We start from the raw sequence: 18228 nt of genomic DNA on the forward strand, positions 1-18228 counted from the left end.
TCGGAGACGCACTGCTGCAGCAGCCGGCCGTGAGCAGTGGGTTCCAGATTGATGATCCACAGGAGCAGGGAGGCGGGTTTGTCGCGTCCCTGGACGTGCAGGACTTCTCCCCACAGGACCTGGCCGTGAAGGTGTCTGGAGACAAGCTGGTGGTGGCCGGACGGCGCGAGGTGAAGAGCGGAGAAGTCAGCAGCGGCAGCTACAGCCACAGCTGCCAGGAGTTCCACAGGGAGACGCAGCTGCCCAGGGACGTGGACCCGCAGAGCGTGAGCTGCTGCTTGACTGAAGACGGGAAGCTGAAGTTCAAGGCTCAGCGCCGCGCCCTCCCTGCAGCGGCCGAGAGGGTGGTGGTCATTGAGCAGCCAGCGACAGCGACTCCTGGCACGGCCTCTCAGTCCACTGGCACCACTCACGCGTAGAGTGGCGCCTGGAGCATCCATTCCAGCAGCCTGCTTTATTGATGTTTCAATTGTATGGATATTTAGAAAAATCAGTTTCTTCTATCCACGCTATGTTCAGTAATATTTACGTGTTTCAGCGTTCACATTCAACTTCATTGGATTAAGTGTATCGCTGTAAAGGATTGTGAAATCGTATCGCTTCGTTTTAATTTGCCATTACACGTTCATATATTGCAATAAGATAATGATGAATGTTATCTTCAATTATTTTTCATCATTACACATGACTATTTTGCACAGTCTAATTTTCGAACTACTATAATACTATAGTGTTTGTGTGAATGGTAAATGATGTTTTTTTTTGTAATAAAATGCCTTTCAATTTCCTGCAACAGTTGCAACTGTTCTTTTTTCTACATTGTGTTTGTTTCATCGTTACTGTGGATCAGGGTTCTGGACACAGAATTCCCCAAAACTAAGACAACCGGTAACGCGGCCTCATTGCTCCCTGTCCGTGACAACTCCGAAGGTGCCAGGCTCACGCCGTCGGCCCTGCCGAGTCACTCCGAACTCAGAATTTGGGATTGGCTTGCAATTGTCTATGATCAATCTTACCACTTCACATTTCACTTGTATCATCCTTCAATTGGTAGTAAATCCTTCGCTAAGGAATTGGTCCTCAAATCGTGGGGTCAAGCGTACCACAGAAAAATTAGTTGCCGTTTAATGTTTGCGACACAGAGAATGTAAATAGTTACATGACAACATCGCTGCTGTAGCAGTGTAAGTCACGCTGCTATTAAAATATTCTATGTCTCGAGTTTCCTGGCTGGCTGCTGGCTGTGCTTCTCTCCACCCCAACAATAACTCCGTTGTTAGTGGGTGCAGGAGACAATAGGGACACCAACAAGGTGGGAATTACCAGAACAGAATTTGAAGACTGACACGGCTAATTTAAAATTGCACTTTCAATGTATGCGCCAATTAACGTCATTCTTTTTGAAAAAATAACTTGTTCTATCCTAGAGATTTAGAAACTAAACCTTAGGACATTAAACTAGTACATTTAAAATGTACGATTAATTGTAAAGTTAGCAAAATAAATAAATGATCTAAATCATATACTATATTCTTGGTTCTTTCGATAAAGTCACGTAGAAGGGAAACAATAAAATAATAAAGATATAAAACAATAAAATTCTCACAAGTCAAAATTCATATACTGTTGATTTATTCTCTCCATCTCCGCAGTTGACACTGCCGGTTGTGTTCCCTCCTTAGCTCCCATTCCCACGTTAGTCTCGACCACCGGCCTTCATCACTTCAAGTTGCGTGTCCTGCCTCACCCCACCATTCTAAACTAAAATTACGTCCTTAATTTGCATATGATGTCCAATTGACGTGTCCGTCTTCCAGTATCAGTGTAATTCTTAGGATGTGCATCATCTCTACGCTTCCTTGTGCATTTCTAAACATTGGTTCTATTTTCCGTTTGTGATGCATCTGTTTGAAAAAAAACGTTCTGCCTAAGGCATATGGCTCAGTTACGTTTCATTTCGATTTAAAGCTTTCGTGATTCCAAGGATTAATATTCTTTGGTTCTTTCGGTAAAGTCACGTAGAATGAGAATACAATAATAAATTGATAAAATAAAATAACACAATAAAATTCTCACGACGTTTCGGCCACAACACAAGCGGCCTTCATCAGGTGACGGGACGAGACTGTCTGGAGGACAGCGCTGGAGCGAAAAAGCCACGCTCATATCGCGACCTTTAAGCTGTGTGAGAAGCAACAGAGCGCCTTGACAAAGGAATTAGCATAGAATTTAGCATTGCAACAGCTGAGTGATTAGCGTTTCATTATTAACGTGTCATTATTAAGTCAAGATAACAATAAGCACGTTGCTCTGCCCTGATACGCCTCTCTTAATCATTTTCATCCCTCTTCCCCTTCAACAACCGCCCTACGTGTAAATGCACTTCTATGTTTTCAAGGCTGTGTCCCTGTTCTTTTTGCGTTCAGTTTGTTATTCCCCCGCACCTCCAATTAAAGCATGGTTGGCTGCGTACGGTGCGAAAGAAGTTCACCATGCAAACATACGCTGCGTTGAAAAATGATTCTACTGACTGCAGACCAAACCTGGACAGATTTCTCAATACGAGTGCAATATCGAGGGTACAGATCAATACCACCTGAACACAGATGCTAATTCCCAGACGGGTGGCAACTCTAGCCATGCCCATGAAAACATACACAACATCTTGACCATGAATCGCCTATGCGGCATATTAAATGTCAAACATTTAACATTGAATTCCGATCTACTATTGTTCGTTTTGATTTATTTTGGCGCAGTTTCAAGTAAGTCTTTTTGATATAATTATTGTATTGTCATTTACTGTATAATTATGATAATAGACCAAGCACTGAAACATTGCCCAGGGTTGGTCTACAATCGAAAAGGTGGCAACCCCATAGTACATCCTAACGTGTTCCAGTGTTAACACATCGTATGTTTGTATCTTGAACTTCTTTCGCACCGTACGTAGCCCACCGTGCTAATCGGAGGTATGAGGTGAGCGGGAATCGAACTCGTGTAGTCGGGGTTCGTAGCGCAGCGTGCTAAACGCTAAATGCTGCGCCACCGCTCCCCCCACAACACACGCGCACAGCAGCTCCAGAGAGCAGCTTTTGGGTCAGAGGTAGCCACATTGCACTGGGGCCGTCCATAAATGACGTCACGCACCGAGGGGGGGAGGTCAGACATTTGTGACGATGTGTGACGAGGGGGTTTGAGAAATGTGACGTCACCTCAAAATGCGCAACTTTAATTAAATATAGACAACACGTTCTACATAATTAAATAGGCTTTTTAACAAATCTTTTCTCCTACAACATCAGAGTGCAGCGCCACATTAAATACGCACTACAATGACGATAGTTTAAAGCGATGTGAAACATGTATTTTTGGGGAGGGGCGGCGCACAGCTTTGTGATGTCATATTTGAGGGGGGGGGTCTGACTTTTTGTGACGCCGTGTGACGATGGAGGGGGGGGGGTCAAAAATCGTCCAAAATCGCGTGACGTCATTTATGGACGCCTCCACAGCGTGAAATAGCGCAACAAACCGAACCCACGTACAGCGAGGGTAGCCCTGCCTGGTTTATCATTCATTAATCTCCAGTTAAGTCACAAACGACTCTCTTAGAGCCGAAGGCGCGATCCAGTATCACGTTGGCATGCCGTGTCAACCCGTACGGGGTTACCCCGTATTGGTGTACAGGGAGATTGAGTTTTCAGGTTCATACGGCTTACTACAGCCGTTTCAAAACGGGCAAACCAATGTTTTGTTTGATGGGACTTTGTAGGATGAACGTTGAGATTTGTAAGGGGCACGGGGTGACCAATAAGGTCTGAATTGGTCTGTAATAAGAGAGGCAATGGTTAGGGGTTGACAGGTGTGCGTTGCACTGCGTGCCACGTCGCGTTGTCATACAGCTGACACTCCGATGAGCAATGATGCGGCGACGCACGGTGCCAATGGGGCCGTCCATAAATGACGTCACGAGATTTCTGACTATTTTTGACCCCCCCCCCCCATCGTCACGCGGCGTCACAAAAAGTCAGACCCCCCATCAAATGTGACGTCACAAAGTTTTGCCCACCCCCTAAAAAAAATAAAACATGTTTCAAATCGCTTTAAACTATTGTCATTGTAGTGCGTATTTAACGTGGCGCTGCACTCTGATGTTGTAGGAGAAAACATTTATTAAAAAGTCTATTTAATTAAGTAGAACGTGTTGTCTATATTCATTTAAAATTGCGCATTATGATGTGACGTCACATTTCTCAAACCCCCCCCCCCCTCGTCACACATCGTCACAAATGTCTGAACTCTCCCCCCCCAGGTGCGTGACGTCATTTATGAACGGCCCCAAAAAGTTCAACATTCGTGCGTATCCGCCGTGATGTGGGGCGAAGTTTAATTCTAATCTTATTATCCGCGATGCCTGCAGGATTAGCTTTTTCATTCTTCGTCTGCCAAAGCAGATGATTAATGAGAATATTGATGAGATTTCCCCCAGCGCATGTTGGCTGTGGAAGGGCTGTTTAAGACCCGCGGTGAACCCGCTCATCTCCACGTATCGGCATGAAATGAAAAATCGCGGATTTTAGGAAGCGCGTTCGTTTCAAGTGGATGCTTGTTGTCAACACCGCCACATTGACAGCACTCGCAACCATCCCATACTCAATTGAAAACTCTTCTTAAGTAATTGCTTATTGTGTTTAGTTTCTTGTCCTTACCTCATACCTCCGATTAGCACGGTGGGCTACGTACGGTGCGAAAGAAGTTCAAGATACAAATATACGATGTGTTAACACTGGAACACGAGGGTGTGCTATGGGGTTGCCACCTTTTCGATTGTAGACCAATCCTGGGCAATGTCTCAGTGCTTGGTCTATTATCATAATTATACAGTAAATGACAATACAATAATTATACCAAAAAGACTTACTTGAAACTGCGCCAAAATAAATCAAAACGAACAAAAGTAGATCGGAATTCAATGTTAAATGCTTGACATTTAATCTGCCGCATAGGCGATTCATGATCAAGATGTTGTGTATGTTTGCATGGGCATGGCTAGAGTTGCCACCCATCCGGGAATTAGCATCTGTGTTCAGGTGGTATTGATCTGTACCCTCGATATTGCACTCGTATTGAGAAATCTGTCCAGGATTGGTCTGCAGTCAGTAGAATAATTTTTCAAACGCAGCGTATGTTTGCATGGTGAACTTCTTTCGCACCGTACGCAGCCAACCATGCTTTAATTGGAGGTGCGGGGGAATGACAAACTGAACGCAAAAAGAACAGGGACACAGCCTTGAAAACACAGAAGTGCATTGACACGTAGGGCGGTTGTTGAATGGGAAGAGGAATGAAAATGATTAAGAGAGGCGTATCAGGGCAGAGCAAAGTGCTTATTGTTATCTTAACTTAATAATGAAACATATCTGAGCCATATGCCTTAAGCAGAACGTTTTTTTTTTCAAACAGATGCATCACAAACGGAAAATAGAACCAATGTTTAGAAATGCAGAAGGAAGCGTAGAGATGATGCACATCCAAAGAATTACACTGATACTGGAAGACGGACACGTCAATTGGACATCATATGCAAATTAAGGACGTAATTTTAGTTTACAAAGGTGGGGTGAGGCAGGACACACAACTTGAAGTGATGACGGCCGGTGGTCGAGACTAACGTGGGAATGGGAGCTAAGGAGGGAACACAACCGGCAGTGTCAAGTGCGGAGACGGAGGGAATAAATCAACGTTATATGAATTTTGATTTGTGAGAATTTTATTGTGTTATATCTTTGTTATTTTATTGTTTCCCTTCTTCGTGATTTTACCGAAAGAACCAAGTATATAGTATATGAATTAGATCATTTATTTTGCTAACCTTACAATTAATCGTACATTTTAATTGTACCAGTTTAATGTCAATCCTTTACAGCGATACACTTAATCCAAATAAGTTGAATGTGAACGCTGAAACACGTAAATATTACTGAACATAGTGTGGATAGAAGAAACTGCTCTTTGTTTTTTTCGGTAAAGTCACGTAGAAATAAGAAATAATAAAATAAAATTTCAGAATAGCATACGACGTTTCGATTGCAACGCAAGCAATCATCATCAGGTATAGAATAGCTAAATTTAAGAGAGAGGAAACACAGAGAGATGGAGAAGCACGTCAAATTGAACAAGATTTAGTAAAGTTTGGAAACAATAATATGCAGCACAGAGGGTCGGTCAAACTAAATATCCATACAATTGAAACATCAATAAAGCAGGTTGCTGCTCCAGGCGCCACTCTACGCGTGAGTGGTGCCAGTGGACTGAGAGGCCGTGCCAGGAGTCGCTGTCGCTGGCTGCTCAATGACCACCACCCTCTCGGCCGCTGCAGGAAGGGTGCGGCGCTGAGCCTTGAACTTCAGCTTCCCGTCTTCAGTCAAGCAGCAGCTCACGCTCTGCGGGTCCACGTCCCTGGGCAGCTGCGTCTCCCTGTGGAACTCCTGGCAGCTGTGGCTGTAGCTGCCGCTGCTGACTTCTCCGCTCTTCACCTCGCGCCGTCCGGCCACCACCAGCTTGTCTCCAGACACCTTCACGGCCAGGTCCTGTGGGGAGAAGTCCTGCACGTCCAGGGACGCGACAAACCCGCCTCCCTGCTCCTGTGGATTTTCAATCTGGAACCCACTGCTCACGGCCGGCTGCTGCAACAGTGCGTCTCCGAGGCTACCCGGAGCCCGCGTGTGGCTGCTGAGCTGATCGACTCCACGGAAGATTCTCTCCATCCTCTCGATCTCGCTCCTCTTGTCTCGCTGCAGCTGCTGGAAGAGACTTTCACCGCGGGGGTTCCAGACCGGCCAGCCTGGCCAGACGCTCCTCTCCATGACGTGCATCGCAGGGAAGTAAACACTGAGGGCCATGCTTGTTGATGTGCTTCACAGTGAGGCTCGCTTCAGCTGTGAGCGCTGCTCCTTCCTCTGCCGATGTTCTGCCAGTGCAGCTACAGGAGCTGCTTTTATAGCCCTGGCAGTAGCTACGAGCAGATTCCAGGGGAGCCAGAAGCGTCCAGAATGACGCAGCTGCTCCCAGGGCTTCCCTCATCCACAGCAAATAGCAGTGACTCAAACCTGGGGTTCAGCTGTGTGACGCCTTCTCTAAACTAGCACATCAACAAGCATGGCCCTGAGTGTTTACTTCCCTGCGATGCACGTGAAGGAGAGGAACGTCTGGCCAGGCTGGCCGGTCTGGAACCCCCGCGGTGAAAGTCTCTTCCAGCAGCTGCAGCGAGACATGAGGAGCGAGATTGAGAGGATGGAGAGAATCTTCCGTGGAGTCGATCAGCTCAGCAGCCACACGCGGGCTCCGGGCAGCCTCGGAGACGCACTGCTGCAGCAGCCGGCCGTGAGCAGTGGGTTCCAGATTGAAGATCCACAGGAGCAGGGAGGCGGGTTTGTCGCGTCCCTGGACGTGCAGGACTTCTCCCCACAGGACCTGGCCGTGAAGGTGTCTGGAGACAAGCTGGTGGTGGCCGGACGGCGCGAGGTGAAGAGCGGAGAAGTCAGCAGCGGCAGCTACAGCCACAGCTGCCAGGAGTTCCACAGGGAGACGCAGCTGCCCAGGGACGTGGACCCGCAGAGCGTGAGCTGCTGCTTGACTGAAGACGGGAAGCTGAAGTTCAAGGCTCAGCGCCGCGCCCTCCATGCAGCGGCCGAGAGGGTGGTGGTCATTGAGCAGCCAGCAACAACGACTCCTGGCACGGCCTCTCAGTCCACTGGCACCACTCACGCGTAGAGTGGCGCCTGGAGCATCCATTCCAGCAGCCTACTTTATTGATGTTTTAATTGCGTGGATATTTTGTTAAATCAGTTTCTTCTATTCACGATATGTTTAGTAATATTTACGTGTTTCAGCGTTCACATTCACCTTCATTGGATTAAGTGTATCGCTGTAAAGGATTGTCAAATCGTATCGCTTCGTTTAATTTGCCATTACACGTTCATATATTGCAATAAGATAATGATAAATGTTATCTTCAATTATTTTTCATCATTACAAATGACTATTTTGCACAGTCTAATTTTCGAACTACTATAATACTATACTATTTGTGTGAATGGTAAATGATGTTTGTTTTTTGTAATAAAATGCCTTTCAATTTCCTGCAACAGTTGCAACTGTTCTTTTTTCTACATTGTGTTTGTTTCATCGTTACTGTGGATCAGAGTTCTGGACACAGAATTCCCCAAAACTAAGACAACCGTTAACGCGGCCTCATTGCTCCCTGTCCATGACAACTCCCAAGGTACCAGGCTCACGCCGTCGGCCCTGCCGAGTCACTCCGCACTCAGAATTTGGGATTGGCTTGCAACTGTCTATGATCAATCTTACCACTTCACATTTCACTTGTATTATCCTTCAATTAGTAGTTAATCCTTCGCTAAGGAATTTGTCCTCAAATCGTGGGGACAAGCCTACCACGGAAAAATTAGTTGCCGTTTAATGTTTGCGACACAGAGAATGCAAATAGTTACATGACAACATCGCTGCTGTAGCAGTGTAAGTCACGCTGCTATTAAAATATTCTATGTCTCGAGTTTCCTGGCTGGCTGCTGGCTGTGCTTCTCTCCACCCCAACAATAACTCCGTTGTTAGTGGGTGCAGGAGACAATAGGGACACCAACAAGGTGGGAATTACCAGAACAGTATTTGAAGACTGACACGGTTAATTTAAAAATGCACTTTCAATGTATGCGCCAATTAACGTCATTCTTTTTGAAAAAATAACTTGTTTTAACCTAGAGATTTAGAAACTAAACCTTAGGACATTAAATTAGTACAATTAAAATGTACGATTAATTGTAAAGTTAGCAAAATAAATAAATGATCTAAATCATATACTATATTCTTGGTTCTTTCGGTAAAGTCACGTAGAAGGGAAACAATAAAATAATAGAGATATAAAACAATAAAATTCTCACATGTCAAAATTCATATACTGTTGATTTATTCTCTCCATCTCCGCAGTTGACACTGCCGGTTGTGTTCCCTCCTTAGCTCCCATTCCCACGTTAGTCTCGACCACCGACCTTCATCACTTCAAGTTGTGTGTCCTGCCTCACCCCACCTTTCTAAACTAAAATTACGTCCTTAATTTGCATATGATGTCCAATTGACGTGTCCGTCTTCCAGTATCAGTGTAATTCTTAGGATGTGCATCATCTCTACGCTTCCTTGTGCATTTCTAAACATTGATTCTATTTTCCGTTTGTGATGCATCTGTTTGAAAAAAAACGTTCTGCCTAAGGCATATGGCTCAGTTACGTTTCATTTCGATTTAAAGCTTTCGTGACTGCAAGGATTAATATTCTTTGGTTCTTTCGGTAAAGTCATGTAGAATGAGAATAAAATAATAAATTGATAAAATAAAATAACACAATAAAATTCTCACGACGTTTCGGCCACAACACAAGCGGCCTTCATCAGGTGACGGGACGAGACTGTCTGGAGGACAGCGCTGGAGCGAAAAAGCCACGCTCATATCGCGACCTTTAAGCTGTGTGAGAAGAAACAGAGCGCCTTGACAAAGGAATTAGCATAGAATTTAGCATTGAAACAGCTGAGTGATTAGCGTTTCATTATTAACGTTTCATTATTAAGTCAAGATAACAATAAGCACTTTGCTCTGCCCTGATATGTCTCGTTAATCATTTTCATCCCTCTTCCCCTTCAACAACTGCCCTACGTGTAGATGCACTTCTGTGTTTTCAAGACTGTGTCTCTGTTCTTTTTGCGTTCAGTTTGTTATTCCCCCGCACCTCCATTAAAGCATGGTTGGCTGCGTACGGTGCGAAAGAAGTTCACCCTGCAAACATACGCTGCGTTGAAAAATGATTCTACTGACTGCAGACCAATCCTGGACAGATTTCTCAATACGAGTGCAATATCGAGGGTACAGATCAATACCACCTGAACACAGATGCTAATTCCCGGACGGGTGGCAACTCTAGCCATGCCCATGAAAACATACAAAACATCTTGACCATGAATCGCCTATGCGGCAGATTAAATGTCAAGCATTTAACATTGAATTCCGATCTACTTTTGTTCGTTTTGATTTATTTTGGCGCAGTTTCAAGTAAGTATTTTTGATATAATTATTGTATTGTCATTTTCTGTATAATTATGATAATAGACCAAGCACTGAGACATTGCCCAGGGTTGGTCTACAATCGAAAAGGTGGCAACCCCATAGCACACCCTAACGTGTTCCAGTGTTAACACATCGTATGTTTGTATCTTGAACTTCTTTCGCACCGTACGTAGCCCACCGTGCTAATCGGAGGTATGAGGTGAGCGGGAATCGAACTCGTGTAGTCGGAGTTCGTAGCGCAGTGCGCTAAACGCTGCGCCACCGCTCCCCCCACCACACACGCGCACAGCAACTCCAGAGAGCAACTTTTGGGTCAGAGGTAGCCGCATTGCACTGGGGCCGTCCATAATGACGTCACGCACCTAGGGGGGGGGGGGAGGTCAGACATTTGTGACGATGTGTGACGAGGGGGGGGGGGTTTGAGAAATGTGACGTCCCTCAAAATGCGCAACTTTAATTAAATATAGACAACACGTTCTACATAATTAAATAGGCTTTTTAACAAATCTTTTCTCCTACAACATCAGAGTGCAGCGCCACATTAAATACGCACTACAATGACGATAGTTTAAAGCGATATGAAACATGTTTTATATTTTTGGGGAGGGGCGGGGCACAGCTTTGTGACGTCATATTTGAGGGGGGGGGGTCTGACTTTTTGTGACGCCGTGTGACGATGGAGGGGGGGGTCAAAAATCGTCCAAAATCGCGTGACGTCATTTATGGACGCCTCCACAGCGTGAAATAGCGCAACAAACCGAACCCGCGTACAGCGAGGGAAGCCCTGGCTGGTTTATCATTCATTAATCTCCAGTTCAGTCACAAACGAATCTCTTAGAGCCGAAGGCGCGATCCAGTATCACGTTGGCATGCCGTGTCAACCCGTACCGGGTTACCCCGTATTCGTGTACAGGGAGATTGAGTTTTCAGGTCCATACGGCTTACTACAGCCGTTTCAAAACGGGCAAACCAATGTTTTGTTTGATGGGACTTTGTAGGATGAACGTTGAGATTTGTAAAGGGCACGGGGTGACCAATAAGGTCTGAATTGGTCTGTAATAAGAGAGGCAATGGTTAGGGAGTGACAGGTGTGCGTTGGCACTGCGTGCCACGTCGCGTTGTCATACAGCTGACACTCCGATGAGCAATGATTCGGCGACGCACGGTGCCAATGGGGCCGTCCATAAATGACGTCACGCGATTTCTGACTATTTTTGACCCCCCCCCCCCCCCCCATCGTCACGCGGCGTCACAAAAAGTCAGACCCCCCATCAAATGTGACGTCACAAAGTTCTGCCCACCCCCTAAAAAAATAAAACATCCTTCAAATCGCTTTAAACTATTGTCATTGTAGTGCGTATTTAACGTGGCGCTGCACTCTGATGTTGTAGGAGAAAACATTTATTAAAAAGTCTATTTAATTAAGTAGAACGTGTTGTTTATATTCATTTAAAATTGCGCATTATGATGTGACGTCACATTTCTCAAACCCCCCCCCCCTCGTCACACATCGTCACAAATGTCTGAACCCTCCCCCCCCAGGTGCGTGACGTCATTTATGAACGGCCCCAAAAAGTTCAACATTCGTGCGTATCCGCCGTGATGTGGGGCGAAGTTTAAATCTAATCTTATTATCCGCGATGCCTGCAGGATTAGCTTTTTTTATTCTTCGTCTTCCAAAGCAGATAATTAATGAGAATATTGATGGAATTTCCCCCAGTGCATGTTGGCTGGGGAAGGGCTGTTTAAGACCCGCGGTGAACCCGCTCATCTCCACGTATCGGCATGAAATGAAAAATCGCGGATTTTAGGAAGGGCGTTCGTTTCAAGTGGATGCTTGTTGTCAACACCGCCACATTGACAGCACTCGCAACCATCCCATACTCAATTGAAAACTCTTCTTAAGTAATTGCTTATTGTGTTTAGTTTCTTGTCCTTACCTCATACCTCCGATTAGCACGGTGGGCTACGTACGGTGCGAAAGAAGTTCAAGATACAAATATACGATGTGTTAACACTGGAACACGTTAGGGTGTGCTATGGGGTTGCCACCTTTTCGATTGTAGACCATTCCTGGGCAATGTCTCAGTGCGTGGTCTATTATCATAATTATACAGTAAATGACAATACAATAATTTTATCAAACATACTTACTTGAAACTGCGCCAAAATAAATCAAAACGAACAAAAGTAGATCGGAATTCAATGTTAAATGCTTGACATTTAATCTGCCGCATAGGCGATTCATGGTCAAGATGTTGTGTATGTTTGCATGGGCATGGCTAGAGTTGCCACCCGTCCGGGAATTAGCATCTGTGTTCAGGTGGCATTGATCTGTACCCTCGATATTGCACTCGTATTGAGAAATCTGTCCAGGATTGGTCTGCAGTCAGTAGAATAATTTTTCAACGCAGCGTATGTTTGCATGGTGAACTTCTTTCGCACCGTACGCAGCCAACCATGCTTTAATTGGAGGTGCGGGGGAATGACAAACTGAACGCAAAAAGAACAGGGACACAGCCTTGAAAACACAGAAGTGCATTGACACGTAGGGCGGTTGTTGAATGGGAAGAGGAATGAAAATGATTTAGAGAGGCGTATCAGGGCAGAGCAAAGTGCTTATAATGTTAATGCTCACCCCGAGCCCTCAATACTCTGATAGTGCGCTGTTTTTGAGTTGTACGCCTTTTGGCGTCTTCTGGTCCAACACCAATGGAGACTAAGCTCTAAAAAAAGCTGTTTCGGGTGTGGACCAATCAAATTCAAGGACAGTACATATTATTATCAGAGTTGTCTTTTTTGTTTGCATTTTGACTGCTTGTGTTGTGGTCATTGCAAACATGATGCCTTGAATAAAGGTGCCAGTTTTTGTGCCAGTTAAAAAGGGTAAAACCTATTCCTATATCTTGTTTCTGGCAAAGGAGGTCTCATAATGTTAATGCTCACCCCGAGCCCTCAATACTCTGATAGTGCGCTGTTTTTGAGTTGTACGCCTTTTGGCGTCTTCTGGTCCAACACCAATGGAGACTAGGATCTAAGAAAAGCTGTTTCGGGTGTGGACCAATCAAATTCAAGGACAGTGCATATTATTATCAGAGTTGTCTTTTTTGTTTGCATTTTGACTGCTTGTGTTGTGGTCATTGCAAACATGATGCCTTGAATAAAGGTGTCAGTTTTTGTGCCAGTTAAAAGGGTAAAACCTATTCCTATATCTTGTTTCTGGCAAAGGAGGTCTCATAATGTTAATACTCACCCCGAGCCCTCAATACTCTGATCGTGCGCTGTTTTTGAGTTGTACGCAGTGGTTCTTAACCTGGGTTCGATCGAACCCCAGGGGTTCGGTGAGTCGATCTCAGGGGTTCGGCAGAGCCCCCGCCACGGAGGTCCAGACACACTTGAATTATTGTGTAAATTTGTGATGACACACACGGCCCGCTTGGCCATCACTGGCTGCAGATGATCATGCTACACTGCTTGGCCAATCAGCGCTGCGGGGAATTTAGTGCTTACTCAGTACTCAACGTGTGACTGTTGTTGTCGTACGTCGTGTGATTTCTTTAATATTTTATCCATACTAACTATGTCGGGCAAAAGAAGAAAGTGGTCGGACGAATATGTACAACATGGATTCTCATGTATCACGGAACGTGATGGGAGTGAGCGTCCTATCTGCATGATTTGCAACGCCAAGTTGAGCAACTCTAGTCTTGCACCGGCAAAACTAAAGGAACACTTCTTGAAGCTGCATGGAGACGGGGAATACAAGAACACAACACTTGCTGAATTCAGGGTGAAGAGAGCCAGATTCGATGAAAGGGCCACTCTGCCTGCTCTTGGATTTGTACCTGTTAACAAACCGATCCTGACAGCATCGTACGAAGTTGCTTACCTGATCGCAAAGCAGGGCAAGCCACACACCATTGGTGAAACACTTGTGAAACCAGCTGCATTAAAGATGGCGAATCTGATACTCGGAACAGCGGCCGAAGGTAAATTATCCCAAATTCCCCTTTCAAATGACACCGTCAGTGACAGAATAGAAGACATGAGTAAAGACATCTTGGCTCAAGTAGTCGCGGATCTGATTTCAAGCCCGGCAAAATTCAGCCTTCAACTCGACGAAACCACAGACGTTTCTGATCTAAGCCAGCTTGCTGTTTTTGTACGCTATGTGAAAGACGACATGATAAAAGAAGAGTTTTTATTTTGTAAGCCTCTTACAACAACAACGAAGGCAGCCGATGTGAAGAAGCTTGTGGATGACTTCTTCAGAGACAACAATCTTTCATGGGATATGGTTTCTGCAGTTTGTACGGACGGAGCTCCAGTCATGCTGGGAAGAAAGTCTGGTTTTGGTGCGCTAGTAAAGGCCGATGCACCACACATCATTGTGACGCATTGTATTCTGCACAGGCATGCGTTGGCAACAAAAACCTTACCTCCAAAAATGGCAGAAGTATTAAAAACTGTGGTGGAATGTGTGAACTATGTGCGAAAAAGTGCTCTGAGGCACCGCATCTTCAGTGAGCTGTGTAAAGAAATGGGCTCTGAATTTGAGGTACTTCTGCTCCATTCTAATATTCGGTGGTTATCCCGGGGACAGGTGCTGAATCGTGTTTTTGCCATGCGTGTGGAATTAGCCCTGTTTTTGCAAGAGCACCAACACTGCCATGCAGATTGCTTCAAAAATCCTGAGTTCATTCTCATTTTAGCGTACATGGCAGATATATTCGCAGCTCTCAATTATCTCAATCAGCAGATACAGGGTGGTGGAGTCAATATCATGGAAGCGGAAGAACACCTGAAGGCTTTTCAAAAAAAGCTACCGTTATGGAAACGACGAACAGAGAACAATAACTTCGCAAACTTCCCGCTTCTGGACGACTGTGCAAGTAAGATCGAAGATGTGTCTGGAATCGGAGATATTTCTGTATCCACGGAACTGAAGCAAACAATTGCCACGCACTTAGATGAGCTTGCAAAGTCTCTCGACGGATATTTCCCTACAAGAGAGTCATATCCAGCATGGGTGAGACAGCCGTTCACGTTTGCTGTTGAAACAGCAGATGTCAATGATGAATTCCTCGACGAAATAATTGAAATTCAGCAGAGCCAGGTTCAACAGCAACTCTTCAGAACAACAACGCTCTCAACGTTTTGGTGTCGACAAATGAACAAGTATCCAGTTATTGCTAAGAAAGCCCTGGATTTTTTTATACCATTTGTTACAATATATCTTTGTGAGCAATCCTTTTCGAGGATGCTGGACATAAAAATGAAGAAAAGGAACAGACTTTGCTGTGAAAATGACATGAGAGTGGCACTTGCCAAGGTGAAGCCACGCATATCTGAACTGATCTCTCAAAGGCAACAGCAGAAGTCACATTGATTTCCAGGTATGTAATTTGTTGTGAGTTTATGCATTGTGTTGGTTTTATTCTTTGAACAAGGTAATGTTCATGCACGGCTCATTTTGTGTACCAGTAAAAAACATATCTATGTCTTGAATTTGAAAAAAATCACATTTTATTTTTCACTAAAGAGGGGTTCGGTGAATGCGCATATGAAACTGGTGGGGTTCGGTACCTCCAACAAGGTAAAGAACCACTGCACTAGAGTGAGAAAACGAATCTCTTGCGACGTCTGCAGGAAAACATTCCAACTGGCATGGTGCCTAGAGTCCCACATGAGAATGCACAAGACCGGTGGTCAAAGCTGCAACATCTGCGATAAAAGCTTTGATCGGCCCTACAAACTCAGAAGGCATATGGAGTAACCCACGGAAAGAACTCAAGGGGCGCACGTGGCATGGTGAATGACGGCAATTTTGCCAATGCGGTGTTGAAGGTGTGTCAGACATACTCGGCCGCGAATCATGGTGCTGGAAGAATTGCCTTTGCCATGGATGGCACCAGCAGCTCCAGCAGCAGCTTGTCAAGTCCTGGTGGTGAGGAGGCAGAGTTGCAGACAATGCCACCTTCTGCAAAGGGCGCACCTGCGTGCAACGAAGTTATTGCTATCACAGCGACCGCGCATGGAACGAAGGCGCCTGCTGGGAAACGCCACGCCTGACCAGCGCCCGTCTCGACTCCACCTCACTCCCATAGTCACTAGAGTGAGAAAACAAATGTCTTGCCAAGTCTGTGGGAAAGCATTCCAACTGCCATCATGCCTAGAGTCCCACGTGAGAATGGACAAAGAGACCCCTGACCAATGGCATCTGCGGTCGAAACTTTGATCAGCCAGGTAAATTCAGAAGGCATATGGAAACCTACGAAAAGGACTATTGGATATTTCTTTGCTGTTCTATTACTGAAGTTATCAACAGAAGGTGTGTACCAGATTAATTGCACTTGTGGCAAATGCTATGTTGGGCAAACAGGATGAATGATCAGCACGAGACTAAAAGAACACCACAGAAATATGAAATGCTCACAAATACAACTGTCAGCAGTAGCAAAACACGCGTGCCCACAAGGACACTCAATTGATTTTGATAATGTTGAAGTTCTGTGCAAAACTTGTTACTACTAGCCAAGACTAATTACATAATCTATCGAAATTTAAATAAATAAAAATAATTGTAATCGTTTGGATAGCTACCGACTTAGTGCTGCATGGAAGAGAATAATCAAATTACCGTTTGTACGGCTATTTTAGTACACACAATGGACACTAAGTACAAGATCAATGGGCTAGCATAATGTGCATGTATAATGTACGTTGATTCATTAATCCCCCCCCCCCACTTTGCGCTCAAAGAGCGCACAAGTGTTGTCATCACATCTACGCCTCTATACAAGGAATTAAACAGGTGGACTTCTCCCAAATCTTGCTGTTGCCTGATGAAGCTAGTTGTAATTACTGAAACGTCGTACTCCGATGGTAAATGTTGTGGCTTGGCTCTCCAACACACCACACACCGGTGTGCTGTACTAGTGATGAATTGGCATGTTCTGTTTACGTGACAACCCTTACTAGTTGGCTGTCGGGTGGTGGCGGGTTTAACGGCACATTTATATAGTAATAGGTTTTTACCCTTTTATCTGGCACCAAAACTGACACCTGTATGTAGACATGATCCCTTGTATAAATGTGTCAGTTTAGGTGCCAGATAAAAGGGTAAAAACATATTACTATATCTTGCTACTGGCAAAGGAGGTCTCATAATGAAAATTCATACCCCGAGCGCTCAATACTCTGATAGTGCGCTGTTTTTGAGTTGTATGCCTTTTGGCGTCATCTGGTCCAACACCAGTGGAGACTAGGCTCTAAGAAAAGCTGTCTCGGGTGTGGACCAATCAACTTCAAGGACAGTGTATATCATTATCAGAGTTGTCTCTTTTTGTTTGCATTTTGACTGCTTGTGTTGTGGTTATTGCAAACATGATCTCTTGTATAACGGTGTCAGTTTTGGTGCCAGATAAAAGGGTAAAAACCTATTACTATATCTTGCGACTGGCAAAGGAGGTCTCATAATGACACATTTATATATTTACGCGATCCAACCCATAAAACCTGTATTATGGATATTTGTCGCAAAAGCCTACGTGTTAAACTGCCATGTATTTTTACGTCTATTGCTGTATTTTCTTACGTGCAATATATTTAATAAACCATCTTAATTTATTCATATTTTTGTTCGTAGTTATATCATTGTTGCGCGTGCGGTGTGGTCAGTGGATATTGTTCAGTGGATCAAACCGAGACAAATATTTTTGCAGCAGCTGTGGCTGCACATTGCAACAGCGCATTCCGAATGGTGTAGAACGCATCGCCCATAATCTGTATCTGTGTGCAAACACCAGGTATGGTTGGTAAGAAACACGTTTGGTTTTAAATGAATAGAACTCGAGCTTCAGCCATATTGTTCATTATAGACCCCACTTTGTAAGAATTAATCACGCAAACCTTGCGCCTGATTCATTTGAGTCGCTGTGCTCATGAGCAACAGGGCATTTGTGGCAAGGTGTTAATGTACCACAGATTAGCACGGTTGGCTACGTACACTGCGAAAGAAGTTCAACACATTATTTGGGTCTTTCCGTAAAGTCACGTAGATAGAACAATAAAATAATAAAAATAAAGTGAATAAA

The sequence above is a fragment of the Petromyzon marinus genome, chromosome 15 (genome assembly GCF_048934315.1).
Source record: "Petromyzon marinus isolate PM22_M1 ecotype Great Lakes invasive population chromosome 15, UKy_Petmar_22M1.pri1.0, whole genome shotgun sequence".
Classification (NCBI taxonomy): Eukaryota; Metazoa; Chordata; class Hyperoartia; order Petromyzontiformes; family Petromyzontidae; genus Petromyzon; species Petromyzon marinus.